Here is a 25,683-nt window from a genome sequence, read left to right as displayed (position 1 = left end):
TCACAGCATCCTCTTGGCCACAATGTTGAAATAAAGCTACCACAAATAAAAGTTCCAAACCAGCTTTATCAAACATGCATCCAATATTCCATACATAAGTCAACTAATCTCCCTTATGCATTCCCTTAGTATCTGTTTTCCTTGTATCTTTGCCTGTCCTTGAGCTCTTATGCAGTGCTACCCCAATGGCAGCCACATAGCTGGCAGAAGCCTGCTGACTTTCAATGGAGAAGACTGCAGATGGCCTTGCATGCTGAGTTCATGCAGCTCTGGCCTAGGAGGACTGACTTTCGACTGCACCACCTCGGCAGTCTGGGCTGGCTGGCTGGCAGTGCTGGGAGGACAAATATTGTCATCTTGAGAGAGGAAAGCAGGTTCATGTTCTTGTTCCATCAAGCAAATACCACTCCCCAGGGTGGCACCTCAACAATCCTAGTAATCTACTGTGAGACCCTGCAAGACATTTTGGTTTCCACAGCTATGAGCTGTGTGTGCATGGCAACAAGATGTGCTTGCATGACTTCAGTCTGAGTTTCCATTGCCGAACCCAGACATTACGTGACTTCTGCTTGTGCTGCAACATCAGCCATCAGAAGCTGTCAGGATCTGTATGTATTTTGAAGATGAATTCAGTGACCTCGACCAGTCATGTGAGGTCATTGAACTTCTTGCGGCAGTGTATCCAGGTTTTTAGGGCTACACTACTTACATTGACCACAACAGATATCTGCTCCCATTGCCTTCTGAGAGTTTGTCTGGAGGGCTTCCTGTCCACCTCCTGCACCAAGGCCTCCAGTGCTGCATCTGAGAACCTTGGACCACACTCCTGCCCCTGTTCCACCAGCAGTCACTCTTTTTGCAGGTCAGACTCACTTCCCCCACCCACTTCTAGCACCTTTAAGAGATGCAGGCTGGCTTTAAGTAGTGCTAGCCTTGCATGAAGTTGAGCCCCCTGCTGAGGCATGCAGCTACTCAATGCATTCAGTGTTGGGTTGCACGCAGTATATCATAAATGAGCAGGCAACAGGAAGTTTACATACTGCCTGTATTGTAAGGAACGGGCGCGGGTTAATCCTGCATGCAATCTTTGTGCCTGTTTTCCGGCGCTATCCAATTTTGACCTTCAGAACTCCCTACCTAATAGCACTGTGGGAGCACCTTCACCACACGGTCTGCAGTAGTTCAAAAATTACTCACCAACTCACCAGCATCTTTCCAAGGACAACTAGAGATGGGAGATAAATTCTAGCCTTATCAGCTTTACCAACATCCCAAGACTGAATTTAAAAGAAGTTACAATAACAACTCAATCTCTTTCAAATCATTTATTGTCAAAATACCAAAGCTACTTCAATAGAAATGTTTCCAAAAGCTCTATATAGATTTACCTGAGAATAGCCAGACATCTTATTAAAAAAATTTTAAATGTTGGTCGGCAGGAGGAGGAAGTGGATTTAATTAGGTGGTATAGACATAAAATGGCATCAGCATCACCTAACCCTGATCTGAATATATTCACAGGGATCCTGCTTGTTTCAAAGGGGAATTCTAGTCACCAGAGAATCAGGCAAGTTAGGAGCAGACATTTTAAGCCCAATTTTAACCTAACCCAGCTGGTGAGAATGGGGTTGGTTCAAATCAGATGCCAAATGGAAGTCAATGGAGCATAAAAATCAGGCAGGTGGAAATTGAGCATCTAACCTAAATCCAACTCATTCTTGCTGGGTGAGTTGTGCTAAAATTGTGGCTAATTTTCTGCCCACTATTTTCAAGTACAAACAAGGTGGTAAGGAGATCAAAATTGCAGTTAAATTTTCTTTTAAGACCCCTTTTAATTTAATGACATCAACAAACCTTAACTGTTGTGATTTATTAAATATGCATACAGAACAACATTCTATCAGATGTTCTCCACAGTACAAGCCTAGGACTGCAGAATACAGGTCCAAAACAGGAGTGTTAATAACAGTGGCCAGGATATTACGGGGTATAATTGGACAGTGAGGGAGGTGTGGGGGGCTGGAAGATTGTGTGAGATGGCACCAGGTCGGGCCCCCGATGTCATCACGCTGGGATGCAATTTCACGAATGGTGGACTTCGCTTGTGTTTTGAAAATGAACAATTACAAGATAATTTGGATGATTAAGGAGGCAATTGAAACCGACTTTATGGGCCCCTCTGAGTTTTTTGAGTAGCGCATAGGCACAACAGGGGTCAGAGCCTCACCAGCTTTGACAGAGCGGCAACAGAGCAGCAGCTGTTGATGCTGCTGCACTAGGCGGCCATGCAGAGAGGCATTTCATTTTCATTGCAAGGAAGGAGTAGGGCAACCATTTATTTATGGTTGAGACCCCTTTAGGAGTTATTCCTTCTGTCAGTGGGCTCACTGCAGAGGGGCCTGAGAGGGGGGTGGATTGGGTACAATTTCAGCACCCACTGAAAGGGTGCCCCCTTTATAGCAGCAGAGCCCAGGTGACATGGGCATCATGCAGGCTGATGGAGGTCCTTGGCTGGAGGTTGAAGGGGTCTGATTGCTGGCTGAAGAGGGTGGTTCTGGTCCCAGGGTCCCAGGCTTCCTGCTGGCCACAGTTTGATACAGGGCTCGGGTGCTGGTGGCCCTTTAAACATGCTGCCAGCATTTCCTTCTGCGTTATTTGAAGATGCAGCCACCACATCAAGACCCGCCTCTGGGCACTCAGTAGCTGGCCAGCCCGTCTGCTGGCTGCTAATTGGTTGGCCGGCACAAGATTCCCATGGGAACAGGAGTTGGAGCAGGAGGGCCTTTGCCACTCGCTACCAGATCTGCCTTCCCATTCCTGCTGAAATCACGGCCATTATTTCCATTCTCATTTACAAGACAAGAATAAGTTGCATTTACAGAAAAGCAGCCAAGTATAAGTTTAACACCTGGTCAGTTTAAAACTGCCTTTATTGCAAGGAGATTGGAGTAGAAGAATAAAGAAGTCTTGCTACAGTTGTACAGGATTTTGGTGAGACCACACCTGGAGTATGTAATATTACTTGTTCCTTTGATGTGTGAACTATTGTAAGATTCACAGGACTACAAGTAATACACAAAGAATATGTGGGCTTTTATTATAACTTAATTGGATATATGCACAGCTACAACATGAGCAGATCGACACATGTCTCACTCTATCAGGCTACACCCACAACTGCATGGTGAGATGTGATGCGACATCACTTCCTCTGGTGACCTTCACTTACAGCTTCTTAAGCTGTTCCCACAGCAATGTCCTGTCCATGTCATGTTGGAAAATGTCCTGGCTGACGCACAGACCAAACTGTAACCATCTGAAAGAGTATCTTCCGAATGGTTTTCTAAAGGTTGTGAGTAGCTGGGAAGTCTTAGCTAAGTGGCCAGACCAGGAGTCATATTTCATGTCGAGCTTTGAAAAATACTTGGTCTCAGTAAACCTAGGATTCAGCTCCTCCAGGGTCATGATTTTATGCAGCATCTCTTGAGGACTAAATTCAGTTGTCATAGGTCTAAGAAAATCCTGAGCTTGCCGTCTTTCTTTACCAGTGGATAATGGAGCTGCACCAATCGGAATGCTGTTACACTCAGTGGATGACTCAATTGCGCTCCATCTCATCCAGCTCCGCTTTAATCTTCTCCTGAATGTGCATGCTGCACTTCCTTGGTGTGTCAATACTCGAAACTACATCCTTCCTCACATGCAATATGGCATTACTCTTGAAATCGCCAATTGCATCAAACCTGTCTGGGTAAAGCAGTTTCAGATCTCTAACTGACTCAATGCATTTTGTGTTGTAACCTTCCATACCTTTCGGTGCGGTGCTGACCTCACGTATTGTGACAATTCGTAAATCTTGGCATATTGGAAGTCCTGCAATAGCTGGTACAGTTGTGTATACAATATAAAACATTTGTGCTAGCTATTTGGAGCTCCCATAGCTGCACTGTAAGGTTATTGTTCCAATGCACTTGATTGAAGAACCATTGTAGTAAGTGAGCCTAGTTGAACCATAGATTCCCATTTCTTTAAGTACATGTCCTGCAGTGTATAAAGGGGTAGAATGTTTACACTCGCTCTGATGTTAATTTTGACTATGAGCGTATGCTTGTCATTCTTCTGTGGACATATAATCCCGATCATGGCAAATGCTTCAGATAGCATGATAGCATTGGCATATTGATCCAAATTAACTATGTGAAGTCCTTGCTCACTGTTCGCATGAGTGCATTTTTCATCCATGTCCTCTTGGCAATCTGTCTCTCTGCTGACTTGATGTACCTGCTAGGGCTTTTTTTGTGCTTTGGCATGCCTCTTTTTGTGTTTGCCATCCCGTCTTGCAGAAATTCTCTCTGCACATAATCTGCCACCATTCCTGCAAATTGGGTGAGTCAGGCCACATTTGCCACAAGGCTTGGCAGACTTCTAAGCCTTGGTTATCATACCAAGTGTTGTAGCCATCCCAACACTTGTAACTGTTGGCGCCCAGCCATGATGGTTTCACATTTTATTCCATCATTGAGTAGTGCATATATGATGTGCCTTTTCTTCTTTTCTAGCAGGTCATTTTGAAAGGCCTCTATTGTGGTAGACGTGATTAAGAGCTCTACAACCCATTCTGACAATTCGATATCTGTGAAGTCGCATTCTTGAGCTTTGTCTTGGCACCTTGCAACAAACTGGTCAATGGACTCATTTTGCCTTTGCTAGTATGTCATAAGCTCATGCCTATGTACACGGAAATTGACCTTTACCTTGAGTTGCTCCTCGAAGAATGTCTATAGATTTCTAGGGTCCTTCTGATCCTTAGCTGCAATCCTGATGTATTGATCCATTGCAGGCCCTCGTTGCCCAGAACAATCTTGATTTTTACAGCTTATTTCTCTGGTTTGCTCACATCTTGATCGAGGAAACACAGTTCCATGCATTGTTGAAACAGTTTAAACTCAGACGCTATGCCTGATGTCTTCCAATCTATAGTTGGATACCTGAAAGCCATTTTCTGAATGATACTGCTTTTTTTTTTAACAAATGTAGGTCTTTTTACATGTTTTCTTTTTCACAGGCACAATTATTTTTCCTTTTTTAGAGATCCATTTTGTAGGCCTGCCCCTTTTAAGAGTGAGAGACCACAAATGTTTTTTGTTTACACAGCTCATTTTTAAAAAAACTGTGAGACAACAGCTTCCTTTTTTTACACTAAGAGAGCAGGATTTTTTTTAAATGCGTAGAGCTGCAGCTTGCAGTACTGGCAGCTGCTACAACCAGTCTTTTACTTTGTGCTGGACTTCCAGTGGCGCTGTTGAGCTCTTCCTGAATTTTTGGCTTAGGCCCCACCCACAAAGCAAATAAAAACAGAAAAACTAATGCAATAATGGCTTCTTTCAATTTTTCCGACCCACTGTTAGATTAGTTGAAATCTCCGATCCCCTGGCAATTTGCCTACTGTACTCACAGGGTTTCAACATCTCCTGGGGTCCTGTCTCTGGCCTAGCTCACTGCACTGTTGTGGGGTCTCTCTGCCTAAATCTCCATTCATTCCAGGTAAGCAATTAGCTGTTCTTACTTTGCTCTTGGTGTGTTCTTCAGAAAAAAATCAAACAGTGCCACAATGTAATATTTGGTGGTCTTCAGAAAAATATATCCCAAATGTTGCTACCATGTAATTTTACTTGGTTCCCTGTGGTGTGTGAACTAGTGTAAGAGTCACAGGACTAGAAATAATATCCAAACAATATGTTTATTATAACTTAACTGGAACGTATATAAACAGCTACTACATGAGCACATCTACATATGTCTCACTCTGTTGGGCTACACCCACAACTCCCTGGTCTTGTGTGACATGACATCACTTCCTCCGGTGATCTTCACTTACAACTTCTTAAAGTTGCCCCACAACATAGTACTGTGCACAGTTTTGGTCTCCATATCGAAGGAGGGTTATACTTGCCTTGGAGATGCTAAAGTGAAGGATAACTAGATTGGTTCCTGGGATGAGAGGGTGGTCCTCTGATGAGAGGCTGAGTAAATTGGGCCTATATTGTCTGGAGTTGAGAAAAATGAGAGGTGATCTCATTGAAACATACACGATTCAGAAGGGGCTTGACAGTGTTGACTTTGAGAGGATGTTTCCCCTGGCTGGGGAATCTAGAACATGGGGGCACAGTCTCAGGATAAGGAGTCAATCATTTAAGACTGAGATGAGGAAAACTTTCTTCACTTAAAGGATGGTGAATCTTTGGAATTCCAGAGGGTTGTGGATGCTCCATCATTGAACTAAGGCCGAAGTAGACAGATTTTTAGTCATTCAGGAAATCAAGGAATATGGGGAGAAGTGGGAAAGTGGAGTTGAGGCAGAAGATCAGCCATAATTGTTTTGAATGGCAGAGCAGGTGCGAGGGGCCGCATGGACTACTCCTGTTCCCATTTCTTATGTTCTTATGTTCGTAAAGTAGTTGCCATTATTATATGAAAGGTTCCTAAAAATCTATAAGCACTCTTTCTAACCTTCTAACCACCTCAGTTGCATTACAGAGTTCTTCCATGCGATGACAAAGACGGGAAGAAAGGTTTTCATTTCCTATGTGTCATAATATTAGTTCAAGGGTCCCACATCATGGGTCAGACTTAAAGCCACATAACAGTATGGGTGCACGTAGCTGACAATGACCTGTGTGAAAGCAGATTCAGCAAGTCTTTAGACTGTTTTAAATTGAATCCTTGAAATTTGATATCGGCACAATGGAAAATGTCCCGTAGCATGCTCAAGGACAAATTCCAATCTTTCTCTCTGTTCCCAATTGTAATGGGCACTGAAAACATGTCCCTTGGTGCTGAATTTATCAGGAGAGTTTCTCAATGTAGTTGTATCAAGAGGCACACATACAATAACAGGAAGATTATGACCAAATTGGACAAAGAGTTGTTTTAACTTTGGCAAAAACAGTTTTCTTCTTGTGAAGTTTTTCGATGTAGTGGTGATGTGACATCAAGTAGTGCCTTCCAAAACTTTAGAAATACCAATTCATTCCTGCTCAGTATTTGTGAGGATTATTTGAGAGTTTTGTCAGATTTAGTAACTGTGCCTTAGAGAATGCCAGAGATGACATGTAAACTGATTTAATTGCACATCAGTCATTGTTGCATGCTCTGATGATCCCTACCTCATACATAGCAGCAGCATTTCCAGGTGAATTTACTCGTGAGAAAGCAAGGATAGGGACAGCATGGATGTTGGTGCTCTGGGTAAAAGATTTCAGCAGAACTAGTCACTTCTCATTGCTTATATACTCCTAACTGTAGAAAAGAGGCATATTTCTGTACAAAATTGCAACATAAAAACCATTTCATTGTATTACAGAAGTGTCTGGGTGTCATGCCACCTATCACATCAGGTTTTAACAATGCTTTCAGACCAAAGAAGAGAGTTTTGAATTGGTGGAGAAAGTACAAACTATGTTGAATCAAGAATAAGATCATTTGTTTTCTCAAAAATGAGAAACTAAGCCAAGGATTATAATGCTCTCCATATATTGCACTTCGGTTAATCAGGTGCCTTGATAAAATATTAAAAGCAAACTGCCAGTTTCTCTATCCCAGGATAATAAATGGTAACAGAAAATGATTAGTTTTCCATTATGTTTCTGAACGACAGAGTAAACTCTGAATTATCACTCTGCCAAGGATGCCAATGACCAAACCGTCTTGACTTTGCTTCCTCATTGCTAGGCCTGCAGCCTGTAAGCAATCTGAATCTGCATATATTGTATGCTACCAAGCTGTACGCAACTATTGAAATACCTGTTAATACCCGTAGAAGTGGCGAGTGCTGTGACCTCCTCTGGATAATAAACTATGTATATATGAGTGATGTGCGATTCTACGCATATTTTGACTTTAGCAGGTTTACAGATGATAAATTCCATTTACAAGAAATTGGTGACTCACCTTGACAATAGCTTCTCGGAAACTGCCTCTGTGGAACAGGTGCAGTTGAAATAGTGCACAATTGTCGGGCTGTTGGAATGGAATGTTCTCAGTTAATAAAATCTGAAATGGTGAGAGAATTATATCAATCCTAGGCACATCAAGGCCAGGATGAACTGTAAGGTTGCTATCATAATCCAGTATTAGATAATTATTGGGGCACTGGCGGTACAACATTAATTTAAAAATAAATGTTTAACATCATTTTTGTTATTGTTTTCTATAGTTCTTTACCACTATGGCAAAGTGATAACTTAATTCAGCAATATTGACATATAATATACATGCAGACAACTGTGAAGACAGGTTATCTGATCATCAAAAATCGAATAAAAATTAATCCTAGTGTAAGACTAATTCCTCTGCTTCAACAGAAGCCTATGACAAATGTATCATTGATGAGGCGGATGATGCATGTGAATCCAGTTCCTCTGGTGGGCGACATAGAACTTTGAACCTCATGGCATCAGTGGATGCTTTGTTCATAAGACAAGAAATCTTTGTTGATTTCCTATTTTGACTTTAAAGAAGCAGCTTCTCAGTTCTGTCAAAAGGAAACTAAAAGATAAAATATAGCCAAAGTTAAGATGGATGAAAAAAATCAAGAAATTCTTGTCATTTATAGTGTATAATCTCCATATATATGCTGATCAGGAAAGACTGAATAACTATCAGTAAAAGACTGAACAGGCTGTGGCTCTTTACTCTAGAAAAGAGAAGCAGAGGGGTGACCTAATAGAGTTTTTTTAACATTATGAAAGGGTTTGATCGAGTGGCCATAGAGAAGATGGGGGCAAAATTGGATAAGGCCCTAAAATGGGTGTGGGGATTGTAAACCTTCTGTTGCTTGCTAATATAAATAATAGTCGCTTACAGCCTAGTACTAAGTGTACTGTTGAGTGGCTGCACACCTCAATAGGGGGCTCAAGTTCATTCAAGGCTAACACCATTTAAAGTCAGCCTGCATCTTTTAAAGGCGAGGTGCATTCTAGCTACAGCAGGTGCTGGAAGAAGCTAGGGAAGAGTGTTTGAGCAGGAAGAAGAGTGAAAATGGTGCAATAGGATAGAGAGGCTGCTCCAAGGTTCTTTGATGCAGTACTGGAGGCCTTGATGCAGGAGGGGGACAGGAGGAGAAAGGTCCTCGACTCACAGGGGTCCAGGAGGCCCTCCAGACAGGCACTGCGAATGCAATGGGAGCCGATAGCTATCACTGTCAATGCAAGCAGTCTAGCCCCAAGGACTTGGATATGGTGCAGGAAGAAGTTCAATGACCTCATGTAAGTGATCAAAGTCAGTGAATGCATCTTTGAATGTTATATCCTTACAAATAAACCAGTAGTTTCACACACTGCTCAATTCACTACCACCCCTTCAAGGACCTACCAACATTCTAATCAAGCACGACTCATACCTAACATTCATAGTCTCACCTGACCCACACACACTTAGCACTGCTGCAAACCACACACCCATATTGTTAATTGTATATTAATCATGGTTACTCGCGTGCAGATGATGGGCATTAACTGGGGATTTTCTTGTGCTCCTACAAATAGACACAGACTGAAACTGTGGGTTAGGAGGTACATGCTTGTAATGTGTAACTCTGTAAATAATTGCTTATAAAAATGGGTAAAGATTGTTTCCAGTTTTATCCTTCATCAACTCGCTTTCTGGAGTATAACATGGTAGCAGAGAATGGTTGCTTAAAGGTGAAGGTTGGAAACTAAGAATATATTTTTCTTAGACAGAAAACTACAATCCTAATGGCCAATATAGAAAATGACAGAAAGCAAGTGTAAATTGTCAGGATATGATTACCCTCCAATGTTCCGTATTCTGAACCATATGGCCAGTGGAAGAATGAAGTGGATATGAGGATACAGGTTACGTCCCTATCAAGAGGAAACAAGGTATGACCTTGGAGTTGTTGCTTCCTGCAAGAAGTAAAATCAGAAGTAAGCTACTTTTTGAGATAGATGCCAATCAGTTGGAATCTGATGAAAGTATTAGAGTTCTTGGATGAAAGCTACAAGAAAGATGATTTCTTAAATATCTATGAGGCATGGTCAGGCTTTGATAGATTTCAGAAAACGGTTGGTTATTCTGGAAGAATATATCATGGACTTTAAAAGATTGTATAAAAGATTGATGTGGGAATCCCTGGATCAGTACTAATGTTTAAATTGCTGGATTGTGCAAAAGTATCTCAAATGGACAGGATAATGGTTCTAACTGGTGTGCAGTTTGATTCCCCCAAATGACTAATCAATTTATAAATTGCCCTCTCCCCCAAAATAAACTTTTATTCCGATCCCAAACTTCCCTCCCGAGTTATTAGCTTTGACCCTCAACCACTTCCCACCATCCCCTCAACCAATAGCAAGAGTTTTCCCTATTCCCCCCTTCCACCATGAAAACTTCACTCCTCCCCTCTCCCCGCCAGTGTTCTGCCTCGTATCTCCAAATGTAGATCCAAAGGCGCAGGCATTCTGGCAACCGACTGGAATATAGGCGTGGGATGGCCATCCTGACGAGGTAAGTAATTATGCATTCATTTAAAACAATTTGCATATGTTAATGATGTTACCGGCGCTGAGCGGCCGGTGGGGGAGTGGGGGTGGTTATGAGGCCTCGCTACCACTGGTAATATGGGGTGGGGCCTTCCTGGTGTCGAGGCCTGTGGCGGGCTTCTCCTGGAGGTATTTTCCAGGCCCCATGTCATGACACCTGCCATTAGGGGGGTGGTAAAATCCAGCCCATAATGTTTATCATTAGCGTGTTACACATGCACTAATGGCATCAGGTGATAAGAATTAGAGAGAGAGAAAAAAGCAAATTGCCTTAAAGTTACATACAGAATTTGCTCACCCTACTTGTCAAAGATTATCCTGCTTAATGGTACACGTGTGGTTGATGAAGAGTATATGAAGCTAATATCAGAGATTAGTGTGAAGTGTGAAATCACTAAAAAGTATTGGAGGACATTGCTTCAGCCTATTGTAAGCCTTCTATTGGCATATGACCTTACTAAGGTAGTTGCCATAGATCTAAAAGTATGGGACAAAGCCAGAAATATTTTCATTCTACATTTTGCAGACTTAGCAACCAGGTTAGTCTTTCTACAATGATACTGAGTAAGGACAAAAAATGTATTATAGACAAAATCATGGAGAAATGGAGAGTGACTGCACTTGGAGCACCAGTGACTTTTCTGACTGTTAATGGAAGGAAATTTGCCAATGACGAGTTCAGAGACATGTGTAAAAATATAAACATTATAGTCATGAATACTGCAGCTGAAAGTCCTTTCAGCAATGCACTTTGTGAAAGCAATCATGCAGTGATCGATGAAATGCTGTATAAAATTTTTGCTGATCAACCATACTGCAAGCTGACAACCCTTCTTGGCATGTAAAGAATGCACTCAAGAAGGTTGGAGGATATAGTTCCTATCAATTGGTCTATGGGTAAAATCACAAATTGCCTTGTGTGCTGTGTGATAGTCCTCCTGCTCTGGAAGGTCCTACAATTAGTTTCATTTTTTGCTCCAAATCTGAAGGCTTTACATGCAGGGAGGCAGGCTTTCATTAAGGCTGAGGTCTCACACAAAATTTAGAGAATACTGATGCATTGTATAAGACCATTGGAAACGGAATTTAATTCAGGAGATTTAGTGAATTATAGAAGAGAGCGTCATGGGGAATGGAAAGGTGCTGGTAAGGTAATAGGTTATGATGCTAAGACAGTACTTAACAAACATGGCAATCAAACTGTTAAGGTTCATTCCTCACAATTAATTGGAATTAATTACAAAATTGCAAACTTTGAGCAGCTAATAGAAGTAAACGAGACACCTTGTATCTCAAATGTTTTGTGATGAAGGTCCTGAAGAGCAGAATATAGTAGATCAAGGGCTGATTAGTGGTAATGTGAGTGCTCATGACACACATGACAGAACTATCACATCCAAAGGCCAATTGCCCTGAGTGGATACTCGAATGACATATATTCCAGAAGGGTCTAGTGAATGGAGGAATGTGACAATTGTGGGATGTGCAGGAAAAGCTACTGGAAGGATTAAATATTGCTTGAATGTTCAGGATGATGGCCAAGAAGTGAGGTCCATGGACTGGCAGAATAGGGTGAAAGAGTGAACAGTAAGAAAGCGTAATGCATGTTCTAATAGTGGGTCTGGAAGTGACTCTTGTGTCAGAAAATTATCATGTGTCTGAGAAAGAATCTCTGATAGTATAAAAGGGAAATCTCAGGGTAATGGTTCCAACACATAAAAGTGCAAGTAGAGGCATTGCTTGAATAGATTAAAGGATGAAATAATGTCCACAGAACAGTTTCAGAACAGAACTAGAAGCAGAAGAAGTTTTTGTGGCTTTTTTTTTTCGCAGCACCTTCCCCTGCAATCGCAGGAGGTGTAATACCTGCCCATTTACCTCCTCTCTCCTCACTATCCCGGGCCCCAAACACGCCTTTCAGGTGAAGCAGCGATTTACTTGTACTTCTTTCAATGTAGTATACTGTATTTGCTGCTCACAATATGGTCGCCTCTACATTGGGGTGACCAAACGCAGACTGGGTGACTGCTTTGCGGAACACCTCCGCTCAGTCCGCAAGCATGACCCCGAGCTTCCGGTTGCTTGCCATTTCAACACTCACCCCTGCTCTCATGCTCACATCTCTGTCCTGGGATTGTTGCAGTGTTCCAGTGAACATCAACGCGAGCTCAAGGAACAGCATCTCATTTACCGATTAGGCACACTACAGCCTGCCGGACTGAACATTGAGTTCAACAATTTCAGAGCATGACGGGCCCCCCCCCCATTTTACTTTTACTTTTAATTATTTTGTTTTTATTTTTCCTTTTTTTATATATATTCTTTTGTGTTTATTTTATTTTATTTCATCTTAGTTTGTTCAGTTTGCTGACACACTGTTTTTTTCATGTTTGTACTTGCGGCTGTTCAATTTCAGTCTGTTAACACCCTTTCTGTACGAATGCTTTGTCTTTTAACACACCATTAACATATCTTTGCTCCATGACCTTCTGGTCAGATATTCTGTGACCTTGCCCTATCTACACCTTCCCCTTTGATATCTCTTGCCCCACCCCCACTTTACTTGCTTATAACCTTTTACATTTCTAATATTTGCCAGTTCTGAAGAAGGGTCACTGACCTGAAACGTTAACTCTGCTTCTCTCTCCACAGATGCTGCCAGACCTGCTGAGTATTTCCAGCATTTCTTGTTTTTATTTCAGATTTCCAGCATCCGCAGTATTTTGCTTTTAGTTTTGGCTGGAACCTGTTTCGGAGACCAGAGAAAAAAGAACTCTCTCTGAAAGAAATCAAAAGACCAGTTTGTTGTTAGCAGGGGTAGGAAGACAGCCCAGAATGTTTTACTTGAAATATAATTCCTGTATCAAGGGAAATTATAATTTCTTCATGAAGTGACAAGGACTTTGAAGGAGTTGCAAATCAAAGGCATGGAAGCTAAAATCCTTGTTGCTGTTTATGCCTGAAGAGAGAGAGAGGACCCAGGAAGAGGGGTTGCATCACTCTGTGGAGAATCACTGCTTTGGAGAAAGGCTCCTTTGCTGATAGGAAGCCTGCACTGCTGAAGGTAGTCTCCGGTCTCTGAAAAATATCTACCTCAAGCGTGAATCCTGTTGCATTGTTGTATTTTTTGGAAGCTCCTAAAATCTTAAGAAAGTTTCTACTGTTGGACTGTCACTTAGAAATCCAGTAGACCTGTTGCTACACCTTTTGCTGAGAGATCTGTGTGACATCTGCTGCAGTTGAATTGCCTTGAATGCTTACCCATCACAGACTATCTATTAAACTTGCCTGAAAAGACTTCAAGTAGCATCTGACTATTTGACTCTGGGACACATCACCGCTCTGGAAATATTCTACCAGAAGTTACAACCCAGTTATTTTATTATTCCTAAGAAACAGCTCTAACCTAAACCAAGCTTTTAAAACTGGTTAACCATTGGTTTTTGAATGTATGTGCAAGCATGAGGATTAGGAAGAATAAGAAGTTATAAAATCTATTCATACATATCGATTTATCTCATTATCGTTTAAAATTAGTTTATTAATAAATAGTTAATTTGTTGTTGTTTAAAGAAACCTGGTTTGGTGTACTTTATTCTGGGGAATAAATACGGTTTTTAATTTAGCTAATTTCCAGTAGGTGAGAAACTTTATTTGATATGCTATGGAGTAGTGGAGTAGTGGGACTGAATTAACAGTGCATTACTCCTGCCTTGGTCATAACAATGCATGTAGGAGTCTGGCACCAGATTGGCACAGGGCTTTGTGCAGAGCTTGAAGTCGATCCTTTCCAGCATGCAAATCTGTGACAACATTTGTGGACCCAGCTATAATGCAGCATCTGATGGCCAATATTTCATCCTCCATTGCAGCACAAGCAGAAGTTACTCAATATCTGGGTGCTGCAGTGGAAGCTCAGACTGAAGTCAAGAAATCACAGCTTGTTTCCATGCAAGTGCAGCTTGATACCAGGTTCAGACTGCTGCCATCGTGGCTGCAGATATCAGTGCTCAAAGGAACATGCAGGGTCTCACAGCAATCTGTCCTCCACCAGATTACTAGAATTGCTGAGGTGCTACTCTGGGAGTGGCAGTGGCTCCAAAGAGAACAAACCTTCTGTCCTCTCTCAGGATGACACCATTCATCCTCTCACTATTTCCACTCCACCAGTGCCCTTGCTGTTGCCTGTCAGCCAGCCAGCCCAGAGTGCTACCGCCCATGCTGAGGTGGTGTAATGCAAAGCTGGGCCTTCTAGGCCCTGAGCTGCTTAAGCGTATCCTGTAAGGATATTTGCAATCTTCCCCATCGAAAGTTAACAGACTTCCACCAGCCGCGCTATAGCTGCTGGGTGGCACTGCATCGGAGCCCTAGGACAGGCAAAGACACACAGAAGACAAGCACTAAGGGAATACAAAAGGTGAATAATTGACTTTTATAATGGAATATTGGATAGTTTGATAACTTTAGTTTGGAATGGTTCTTTTGTGTTGGCTTTTATTTCAGTATTATGACCAGGTGGCGCTGTGATTGTCAGTGATAGAGGGAAGGGAAGGTATGACTGTTGTACAATGGAAATTTTGCATTGTCTTCACTGGTACTACAGTCGGATGAGGTGCTCACATATAGCCCGGCCAGAAAGGGGATTTGTTGGTATCCACCTCCCTTCCTTTTGTTCCTCCTCCTCCTGCTTCTGAGCTGCTCGCCGTAAACCTGGGCAATGGCTGTTTCTTCATGATGGTGAGATCATGCAGGATACAACAGACCACCATGTATTGGTTCACTTGCTCCGGTGATATTGCAGGTCTGCTCCAGAGTGGTTTAGACAGTGGAATCATTTTATGAGCATCCCAAAGGTCCAATCTATGACATTTCATGTGGCAGCACGATTCTCGTTATAGGCATGCTGGCCATGTGTGGTTGGGTTATGGAATCAAGTCTTGAACCAGGTGTCAAGCAGACAGCTCTTTTCATCCAGCAGCCACTCTTTGGTTTGATGTTGTGCCTCAATACTGAGGTAACAGCAGACTGGAACAGAATGAAAGAATTATGACTGCTGCCAGGATAATGGGCATTTACCAGCATGTTGTGTTGAGGGTGATCGCACACCAACTGCACATTCAGTGAGTGATGACCTGTGCAGTTACGATACATCTCAGCATTTAGATGCTGTGCTTGTAAAGCTACGGGAGTGCAGTTGAGGATACCTTGCAGCATGGGGAAGCCCGCTATGCTGGCAAAGCCACGTGCAAATTCCACCTGCTTCTTTCTGATCACAGAGATCAAAATATACTCCCATCTCCTGGCATAAAGTATGCCAGTCACCTCCATCATTCAGCAGTGGATGGCAAACTGGGAAATGTTACAGATATTGTCTGCTCCAGCTGTAAGGATCCCAATGCAAAGAAATACATAGCCATGGCCAGATGTACAGTTACTGGCAGCACCATCCTCGCCCTGCTCTGAAGCTGCAGTTCTGCCTGCTAGAGCTGGCAGATTTTCTTGAGTACATCTTTCATAAAATGGAGATGATGCATACCATGTTCATAACTTAGGTTGAGGTAAGAGATTTCCTCCCAGAAGATCCTAGGTGGATAAGGCCTCTTACTGAGAGCCCTTCTCTCCCTCCTGCTCCTCCCTCTGTGAGCAGCTTGTCCTCATCCTGTCTGTTGCGTTTGCTCAATATCCCTTTCATGCTAAAGGCCAAAGAGGATGGCAACTCCAGCACCCATGACTGGGAGCAAGTGGTCTCACCAAATCTCTTGAAGTCAGAGCCAAGGCCTTCTCCACATACAGCACCACTCCCTGTCAACTTCACCAACTTTAAACAACTCTGGAAAGGACCAAGCACTGCACAAGCTCAAATAGAGCTAGTAGAAATTAATAGTTAATTAATGGTTAATTAATGGTTAATAATTAAACTAAGAGTGCTTGATGATCCCTTTAATAGCATTGGTAAGGGGTTCTTCCTGCTGTTCGACGCATGTCCATCTGTGTGCGGTTAAGAGAGGGTGTTAGTTGGAGCGGTACGGTCAAAATGGTAGCGCTGGCATAAAATTAGCTTTACATGCTGACTGACATCATGATCTGGCTACTCTGCATACTTATGGCACATACACCTAACGGCTACGTTAATGAACTACCCAAATGACGGCCAGCACAGGATGAATCAGAAGTACGCACGTGATGCAGACGCCAAGGGAACCATAATGGCACCCTTGGCGCTGTATCTACCAGTACTATGGAGCTGAATTTTGCAGCCGATGTTTCTATTTGTGAGGAAGTCTAAAACTAGGGGTCATAAATGTAAAATAGTCATGAATGAATCTGATAAAGAATTCAGGAGAAACGTCTTTACCCAGAAAGTGCTTAGAATATGGAACTTGCTACCGCATGGAGTATTCGAGGCAGATTGTGTAGATGCCTTTAAGGGGAAGGAAGATAAGCAGATGAGGGAAACAGAAATAGAAGGATATGCAGATAGGGTTAGATGAAGTGGGGCGGAAGGAGATTTGTGTGCAGCATAAACACCAATATGGACAGTTGTGCTGAATGGCCTATTCTTTTGCTGTAAATCATATGTAATTCCATAATGAATAATTGGTAAGTGTAAAATGACAACAAGTAAAGAGAGAAACCAAATAACCTGCATTTAAAAACTGCTTTTCACAACCTCAGGATATCCCAAAGCACTTTACAGTCAATTAAGTATTTTTTAAAGTGCAGTCACTGTTTAAATGCTGGGAAATGCCACAGCAAATTTGCACACAGCAAGGTTCACAAACAGCAACAAGATAACTATGAGATCATCTGTTTCAGTGATATCGGTAAGGGATAAATATTGGCCAGGATACAAGGAGATCAGCTTTTCTCCTCTTCGAATTGTGCCATGACATCTTTTATGCTCAACTCAGAGTTGGGGCTTCAATTTAATGTTGTTTCCAAAAGCCTATGATTGAAGCCTGACATGATATTGCATGAGCACCAAATCTTAATAAACTTTACAAAACTGCTAATACAGAAATGGCAAGGCTGGACACACTCGATATTCAACATCTATGTCAAACCAGCAGTATCCCATGGTGAAAACTAATCACAACCAACAATACCAGGCATCACAGAGGAAGCAACAATCCGCTGATGGGTGACATTGTCATAATTCTGGATGTGTGTGTGTCAAAGTGTCAACAAGAGAAGTGCTTGATAGGATCCTGAAAAGTACTGGTAAGTGCCCCTCCCCCACATACTTTACCAGGTTAATGTGCTGGCAAAGGAAAATGAGCAGCTTTGGTAGCAGGTGGGGGAGCTTTTGAACAAAGGGGCTGATTAAGATGCTTATGGAAAACATAAGCCATTTTGAGTTTAGCAAAATATGAATTATAAAAATTTCGCAGTGAGTTTTGTTAAAGAGATTAGATTGCCTATTATGCTAACCACATTCTTGTACTGTTTCAGTTTATTCCTTTCCTTACGACAGAATCCTTCCCACAATATTCACACATGAGTGAAACGTGATCAATCTATTGCAGTTACAAACTCCTGAGATCTTCCACAGTTACTGTTTTATTGGAATTTTGCCACTTTCCCTTCATGTCAAACACATTTCAACCTCTCCAGATAAATGGATTAGAGCAAATGGATACATTAAATTCCCTAAAGGAAGATGAGTTTTCTGATAAATTCACTTTCGTGTTCATATTTCATTCTCATTGTTGTAATGTGAAAAATATAAAACATAAGAAAATGAATATGAGGTTATGTAGCTTGCTGTACAGAATCAATGTCAAAATATAAGGACTATATTAAGGCAATTGTACCTCTGTATTCTATATTCTGTAATAGCAATATTTTATGCCCTTATATAAACTTCCTTTTTTATCAATAGATTCATATGCAACAAAAAGCATGCCACACTATTTGTTGTAATGTGGAAGTATATATAGAGGTAAGAGTTAAAATATTAACTATTGGTAATCTTAGAAGCAGATTGTTATGGACAGGTGGTAAGGGGTTTGGAGTGGTTCCTACTGTTCACCTCCCAACTGACTACATTTGTGTTTTGTTTAAAATGATTAGTTAGCCCCTGAGTGCTTTTTAGGGTCAAATAAACAGACAAATGACAGGTTTTCTTGTAGGTTAAACAAAAGATAATTATTTATTTTTACACGATTCTTGACATGGTCACAAGCTCACACACATTCACTCACTCACACATACATAAGAATAGATAGATAGAGAGAAAAGGGTAGAATGTAGTTGAAAGTGAGGTAGGTGTTTGTGATTCACAGTAAACCTGTTGAATCTTCTCGGAAGGAGAGTCTCTTTTAAAGATGCAGGCCTGGGTATTTGTAGTCTTGAACTTTTTGAGGTGTTATAGATTTCTGTTGGTTAAGACTTCAGACTGGAGTTGCTGCTCACTTGCAGATCTCTGCTGAAGCAAGTAGAATTAGCAACAGGTCTTCTTCTTTGTTTTGGCTGTTTCTCTTTCCACAACCTCTCACTGGGCCGCTTTCTGTCATATTGTTATAATCTCCCCTCTCTCTCCAGAGAGCTACCTTTTAAGGTCAAAATCCATCACATCAGCATTTCTGTTATTTGACATATTGGGCTGCATTTTACAAGCTTGCCACGAATTAGAGTCATAGAGACATAGAGTCATAGAGTTTACACCAGCACAGAAACAGGCCCTTCGGCCCATCATGTCTGTGCCAGCCATCAAGCACCGAACTATTCTGATCCCATTTTCCAGCACTTGGCCCATAGCCTTGTATGCTGTGGCATTTCAAGTGCTCATCTAAATACTTCTTAAATGTTGTGAGAGTTCCTACCTCTACCAGCACTTCAGGCAGTGCGTTCCAGATTCCAACCACCTCTGGGTGAAAAAAAATTTCCGCAAATCCCCTCTAAACCTCCTGCCCCTTACCTTAAATCTATGCCCCCTGGTTATTGACCCCTCCGCTAAGGGGAAAAATTTCTTCCTATCTAACCTACCAATGCCCCTCATAATTTTGTATACCTCAATCATGTCCCTCCTCAGCCTTCTCTGCTCTAAGGAAAACAATCCTAGACTTTTCAGTTTCTCTTCACAGCTGAAACGCTCCAGCCCAGGCAACATCCTGGTGAATCTCCTCTGCATCCTCTCCAGTGCAATCACATCCTTCTGATCATGTGATGCCCAGAACAGTACACAGTACTCCAGCTGTGGCCTAACTAGCATTTTATACAGCTATACATGCGCGGGCTTTACTCCATGGAGCCACCGTGATATTAAATGCAGCAGCTCATTTACATGGCTGGGGCGTACGCCCCCCCCACCACAATAACATGGAGGGGGGTGGGTGTTCCATCTCTGGCAATAGCGTCCAGTGCCACTGCGCAGGCACCAATGCCATTTTTCAAGGGCTTCCAGCCCTTACATTTAATTTAAAATTCTAAAGTTCTCTGCATTTAAAATTTAATGGAAAAAAATGTGTCCAGCCCCTCTCCCACCCCCTCAATAGCCAGACATCTTATTCCTTTCCCTTCCCCCCCGCAAAATACTACCTTATATACCTGACATTCCCTCCCCGTCAAAGTTCACAAACTTTTATCTTTAACCTTTCCCACCATCCCCTACACCAATAATATTGGCTTGACCTCGCTTCCTCCACCACACTGGAATACTTACCTCCTCCCCCTTCCCCACCAGTGTCCATCATCGGATCTCCAGACGGAGATCTGAAGGCACGGGAGTCCCGGCTACTGACCACAATATTGGAGCAGGACAGTCAGCGGGAGCAGGCAAATCATTAATTCATTCATTTACATTCATTAACATATTTAAATTTCTGCTCCCAACGCTGTGCAGCGAGGGGTGGGGGTGGGGGGCCACCATGAGGCCTTGCCATCAGCAGCAATATGGGGCCGGGCCTTCCTGGAGGCATTTTCTGGACCCTTCCACCACGACCCCCAATGTTGGGAGGGGTCAGTAATATTCAGCCGATTGTCTTATCCCCTAGTCTGGTCACACAATGAACTGGGATGTGGAATCCATGGCTATCTATTGATGTCTGGATGGATACCATTCTGTTGTAATGTGGTTACTTCACACCTTCTTTGTCTCAGAAGAAACCCATTCAATTCAGAAATGTCTCTTGATGGTTTCAGGATGGGTGTAGTTGACACCTCTTAGTCTGGAATGTGTCCTTTTGTCCTTTCGAGACAGTGAGGCAGTTTTTGAAGGCTGCATTTGCTGACAATGCCACCACTAGGTGGCACTGCAATGGCACATGCGCAAATGCAGCCTGTGCCACTAAAACGTCACGGTCTGTGATGTCAGGCAGCTGCTAGGATTAAAGATGGCGCTGCTCAAATAATCACATGATGGCAAAATAAACAAATGGCAGCACACGATGGCCGGAGGGGAGGGATCGAGCGGGCCGAGGAGGGGAGGGAGTAAGCGGGCCGGGGAGGGGAGGGAGTGAGCGGGTCGGGGAAGGGAGGGAGCAAGTGGGCGGGTGGGTGAGCCAGCAGTCGGAGGTGTGGCATGCTGGCGGTGAACGAGCGGGCGCGGGAGTGAGCGAGCAGGCGGGCGGCGGGGGTCAGGAGCAGGCGGCGGGGGTTGGGAGCAGGCAGCGGGGGTCGGGAGCGGGCGGCGGGGGGAAGGAGGAGAGTGCACCTGACACCAGCAAGGTCTTCGGCCGCGCTGTTCCTGCACCCGCTCTCTACCCTCTCCCCAGACCCCTCTCCCCTGCTCTCCACCCACCCTGCTCTCTCTGGCCCGGATCTCTCCACCATCTGCCCACGTTATGCGATGACATCATCTGCACATGCACTAACCAGTCCTGGCACTGCGGAATGCAGCGCATGCACAGAGGGTAGGAACCAATCTGCGCATGTGCGCAGTTTGGCGCAGTCAGATGACGTAAGCTGCCGGCTGCGTTGTCAGGAATCACTTTGGTTTTTGAATATATAGGCCAGGTCATCTGACCTTCAGCAGACATCTTTGCAGCAATTTATAAAGGAAAAAGTCAATTTCAAAGTGTCTACATTGAATAAAGCTCGTATCTTAAAAGTTAGAAATATGATATGTCTTCACTGGGCACGGAACAGCTCCTCGGCCACAGCTTCAAAGCACCCGCGGGTGGTGTCCAGCTCGAAGCACATCTGCAGCGCAATGTTGGCGAATTCCTGCTGGTACTGGTGCTCGAAGCTGTCACCCACCTCCCGGAGGACGCGGTGAGTTTTCTCGGCTGCGATGGTAGGAGCTGATGAAATGTTTTATTACTTGCACCCCCTTCCTACACCCTCTCCCCACCTTGCAACCCTTTCCCCCACCCCCTTGAACCCCCTTCCCAGCTCCCCGCTCACACCATCTTCCCCTCGCATCCCCTTCCCTGGCACCCCCTCCCCTACCCCATTGCAGCCCCCTTCCCAGCTCCCCCTCGCATCCCCTTCCCTCCATCCCTTCCCACCGCACCCTTCCGCCTCGCATCCCCTCCCCCCGCACCCCCTTTCCCCCCACACCCCCTTCCCCCCACCTCCTCCCACCGGCATGCACCTATCCCTGAGCAGGGGCCCTAACAACCCCACTGCCTTGTGGGTGTGTCGGGAGAGACCAAGGCTAAGGGAGTAAACCCTAACTGAAAATCCGGAGCAGAACCCCGAAGGCGGCCATGTGTCACCTTTGGCATGTTTCCGGCAGTTCCTGCAGCCATACTCTGCACTCCTTTGGACGCCACTAGGAAGGTCGAGATGGGGGTTTTGATGCTTGGGCAACTCATAAACTCCATCCATCCGCCCAGGCATCCAGCATGGAGAGGTCACTCCATAGTCGCCTCACAGCGACCAAAACAACACGGAAGGCAGCAGTTACGGGTTATAAGTCCAGCTCAATTGGCATAGAAATTGGGTGCCACGGGTTGCCTTTGTCGGTGGGAGAGGTCATCGCATCTCACTGGACAGCTAGCCTGCCTCAAACTGAGCAGCCCCTGGTCAGAATGGTTCTGTCCCGCCACAGTCCACCTGCTTCAATGGGTGCTTGGAGCTCAGGGTCATTGCTTAACAAGTGGACTACAACACCGCACCAAACAGCATGACAAAAAAAGGAAAGAAGGTACCAGCCCTTCATTTTGCAAGCTGGAACATCATAACTATGTATCCTGGCCTGTCGGAAGACCTTACACAAATCAACGATTCTCTGAAGACCTTCAGGACGTTGCAGCACTTCAGGAGACACGCCTCCCTGCGAGCGGATCTCTAAGAGAGCAAAACTACTCCTTCTTCTGGCAGGGTAGGGATCCTGAAGAACCAAGACAGCATGGAGTGGGCTTCGCCATCAGAAACTCTTTGCTCAGCATGATAGAGCCACCTTCAAATGGCTCGTAACGCATACTGTCCAGCCGACTACTCACCGCCTCTGGTCCAGTACACCTACTCAGCATCTATGCTCCAACACTCTGCTCCCCACCTGAAGCTAAAGACCAGTTCTATGAGGAACTCCATAACATCATTAGTAGCATCCCCAATACCAAACATCTGTTCCTGCTGGGGGACTTTAATGCCAGGGTTGGGGCGGACCATGACTCATGGCCCTCCTGCCTTGGGTGCTATGGCATTGGAAGGATGAAAGAGAATGGACCGAGACTGCTTGAATTGTGTACCTATCATAACCTCTGCATCACCAACTCATTCTTTCACACTAAACCCTGTCACCAAGTTTCTTGGAGGCACACAAAATCACGTCGTTGGCACCAGCTGGACCTCATCGTCACAAGGCGAGCCTCTTTAAACAGTGTTCAAATCACACGCAGCTTCCACAGTGCGGACTACAAAACCGACCACTCCCTGGTGTGCAGCAAGGTTAGACTCAAACCAAAGAAGCTGCATCACTCCAAGCAGAAGGGCTGCCCGCGCATCAAAACTAGCAGAATTTCTTATCCACAGCTGTTACATAAGTTTCTAAATTCACTTGAAAAATCCCTTCAAGACACTCCAACAGGGGATGCAGAGACCAAGTGGGCCCACATCAGAGACGCCATCTATGATTCAGCTATGACCACCTGTGGCAAACGTGTGAAGCAGAATGCAGACTGGTTTCAATCTCACTTTGAAGAGCTGGAACCTGTAATAGCCGCTAAATGCACTGGACTGTTGAACTGCATGAAAGCCCCCAGCGAGTTAACATTCGTAGCACTTAAAGCATCCAGAAGCGCTGCACAAAGAACAGCCAGGCGCTGCGCAAATGACTACTGGCAACTTATGCAGTCATATTCAGCTGGCCTCCGACACCGGAAACATCAGAGGAATATATGATGGCGTTAAGAGAGCTTTTGGGCCAACCATCAAGAGGATCGCCCCCTCAAATCTAAATCAGGGGACACAATCACTGACCAACGTAAGCAGATGGACTGCTGGGTGGAGCACTACCTAGAACTGTACTCCAGGGAAAATGTTGTCACTGAGACCGCCCTCAATGCAGCCCAGTCTCTGCCAGTCATGGATGAGCTGGACGTACAGCCAACAAAATCGGAACTCAGTGATGCCATTGATTCTCTAGCCAGTGGAAAAGCCCCTGGGAAGGACGGCATTATCCCTGAAATAATCAAGAGTGCTAAGCCTGCTACCTTCGCCAACTACAGGAGAAATACCGCGAACAACAGACGCATCTCTACGTTGCTTTCATTGATCTCACCAAAGCCTTTGACCACGTCAGCAGACGTGGTCTCTTTAGACTACTAGAAAAGGTTGGATGTCCACCCAAGCTACTAAGTATCATCACCCTCATTCCACGACAATATGAAAGGCACAATTCAGCATAGCGGTGCCAAATCAGACCCCTTTCCTATCCTGAGTGGTGTGAAACAGGGCTGTGTTCTTGCACCTACACTGTTTGAGATCTTCTTCTCTCTGCTGCTCTCACATGCATTCAAGTCTTCAGAAGAAGGAATTTTCCTCCACACAAGATCAGGTGGCATGTTGTTCAACCTTGCCCATCTAAGAGCGAAGACCAAAGTACGAAAAATCCTCATCAGGGAACTCCTCTTTGCTGACGATGCTGCATTAAAATCTCACACTGAAGAGTGTCTGCAGAGACTCATCGACAGGATTGTGGCTGCCTGCAACGAATTTGGCCTAACCATCAGCCTCAAGAAAACGAACATCATGGGACAGGACGTCAGAAATGCTCCATCCATCAATATCGGTGACCATGCTCTGGAAGTGGTTCAAGAGTTCACCTACCTAGGCTCAACTATCACCAGTAACCTGTCTCTCGATGCAGAAATCAACAAGCGCATGGGAAAGGCTTCCACTGCTATGTCCAGACTGGCCAAGAGATTGTGGGAAAATGGCGCACTGACACAGAACACAAAAGTCAGAGTGTATCAAGCCTGTGTCCTCAGTACCTTGCTCTATGGCAGCGTGGCCTGGACAACGTATGTCAGCCAAGAGCGATGTCTCAATTCATTCCATCTTCGCTGCCTCCAGAAAATCCTCGGTATCAGGTGGCAGGGCTGTATCTCCAACACAGAAGTCCTCGAGGCGGCCAACATCCCCAGCAGATACACACTACTGAGCCAGTGGCGCTTGAGATGGCTTGGCCATGTGAGCCGCATGGAAGATGGCAGGATCCCCAAGGACACATTGTACAGCGAGCTCGTCACTGGTATCAGACCCACCGGCCATCCATGTCTCCGCTTTAAAGACATCTACAAATGCGACATGAAGTCCTGTGACATTGATCACAAGTCGTGGAAGTCAGTTGCCAGTGATCGCCAGAGCTGGTGGGCAGCCATAAAGGTGGGGCTAAAGTGTGACGAGTCGAAGAGACTTAGCAGTTGGCAGGAAAAAAGACAGAAGCGCAAGGGGAGAGCCAACTGTGTAACAGCCCCGACAACCAATTTTATCTGCAGCACCTGTGGAAGAGTCTGTCACTCTAGAATTGACCTTTATAGCCGCTCCAGGCGCTGCTTCACAAACCACTGACCACCTCCAGGCACTTACCCATTGTCTCTTGAGACAAGAAGGCTAAAGAGGAAGAAGAAGACTGGGCAGAACAAGGTGTATATATTATCACCTGCCCCTTCATACACTTCCCAAAAAATAAGTGTCGCTGATTCAGCCAGGCTTGTTTTCCTTAGTTCAG

This window comes from Heterodontus francisci, chromosome 16 (genome assembly GCF_036365525.1).
Source record: "Heterodontus francisci isolate sHetFra1 chromosome 16, sHetFra1.hap1, whole genome shotgun sequence".
Classification (NCBI taxonomy): Eukaryota; Metazoa; Chordata; class Chondrichthyes; order Heterodontiformes; family Heterodontidae; genus Heterodontus; species Heterodontus francisci.
The sequence above is the reverse complement of the archived record's forward strand: the minus strand, read 5'-3'. Positions refer to the sequence as shown.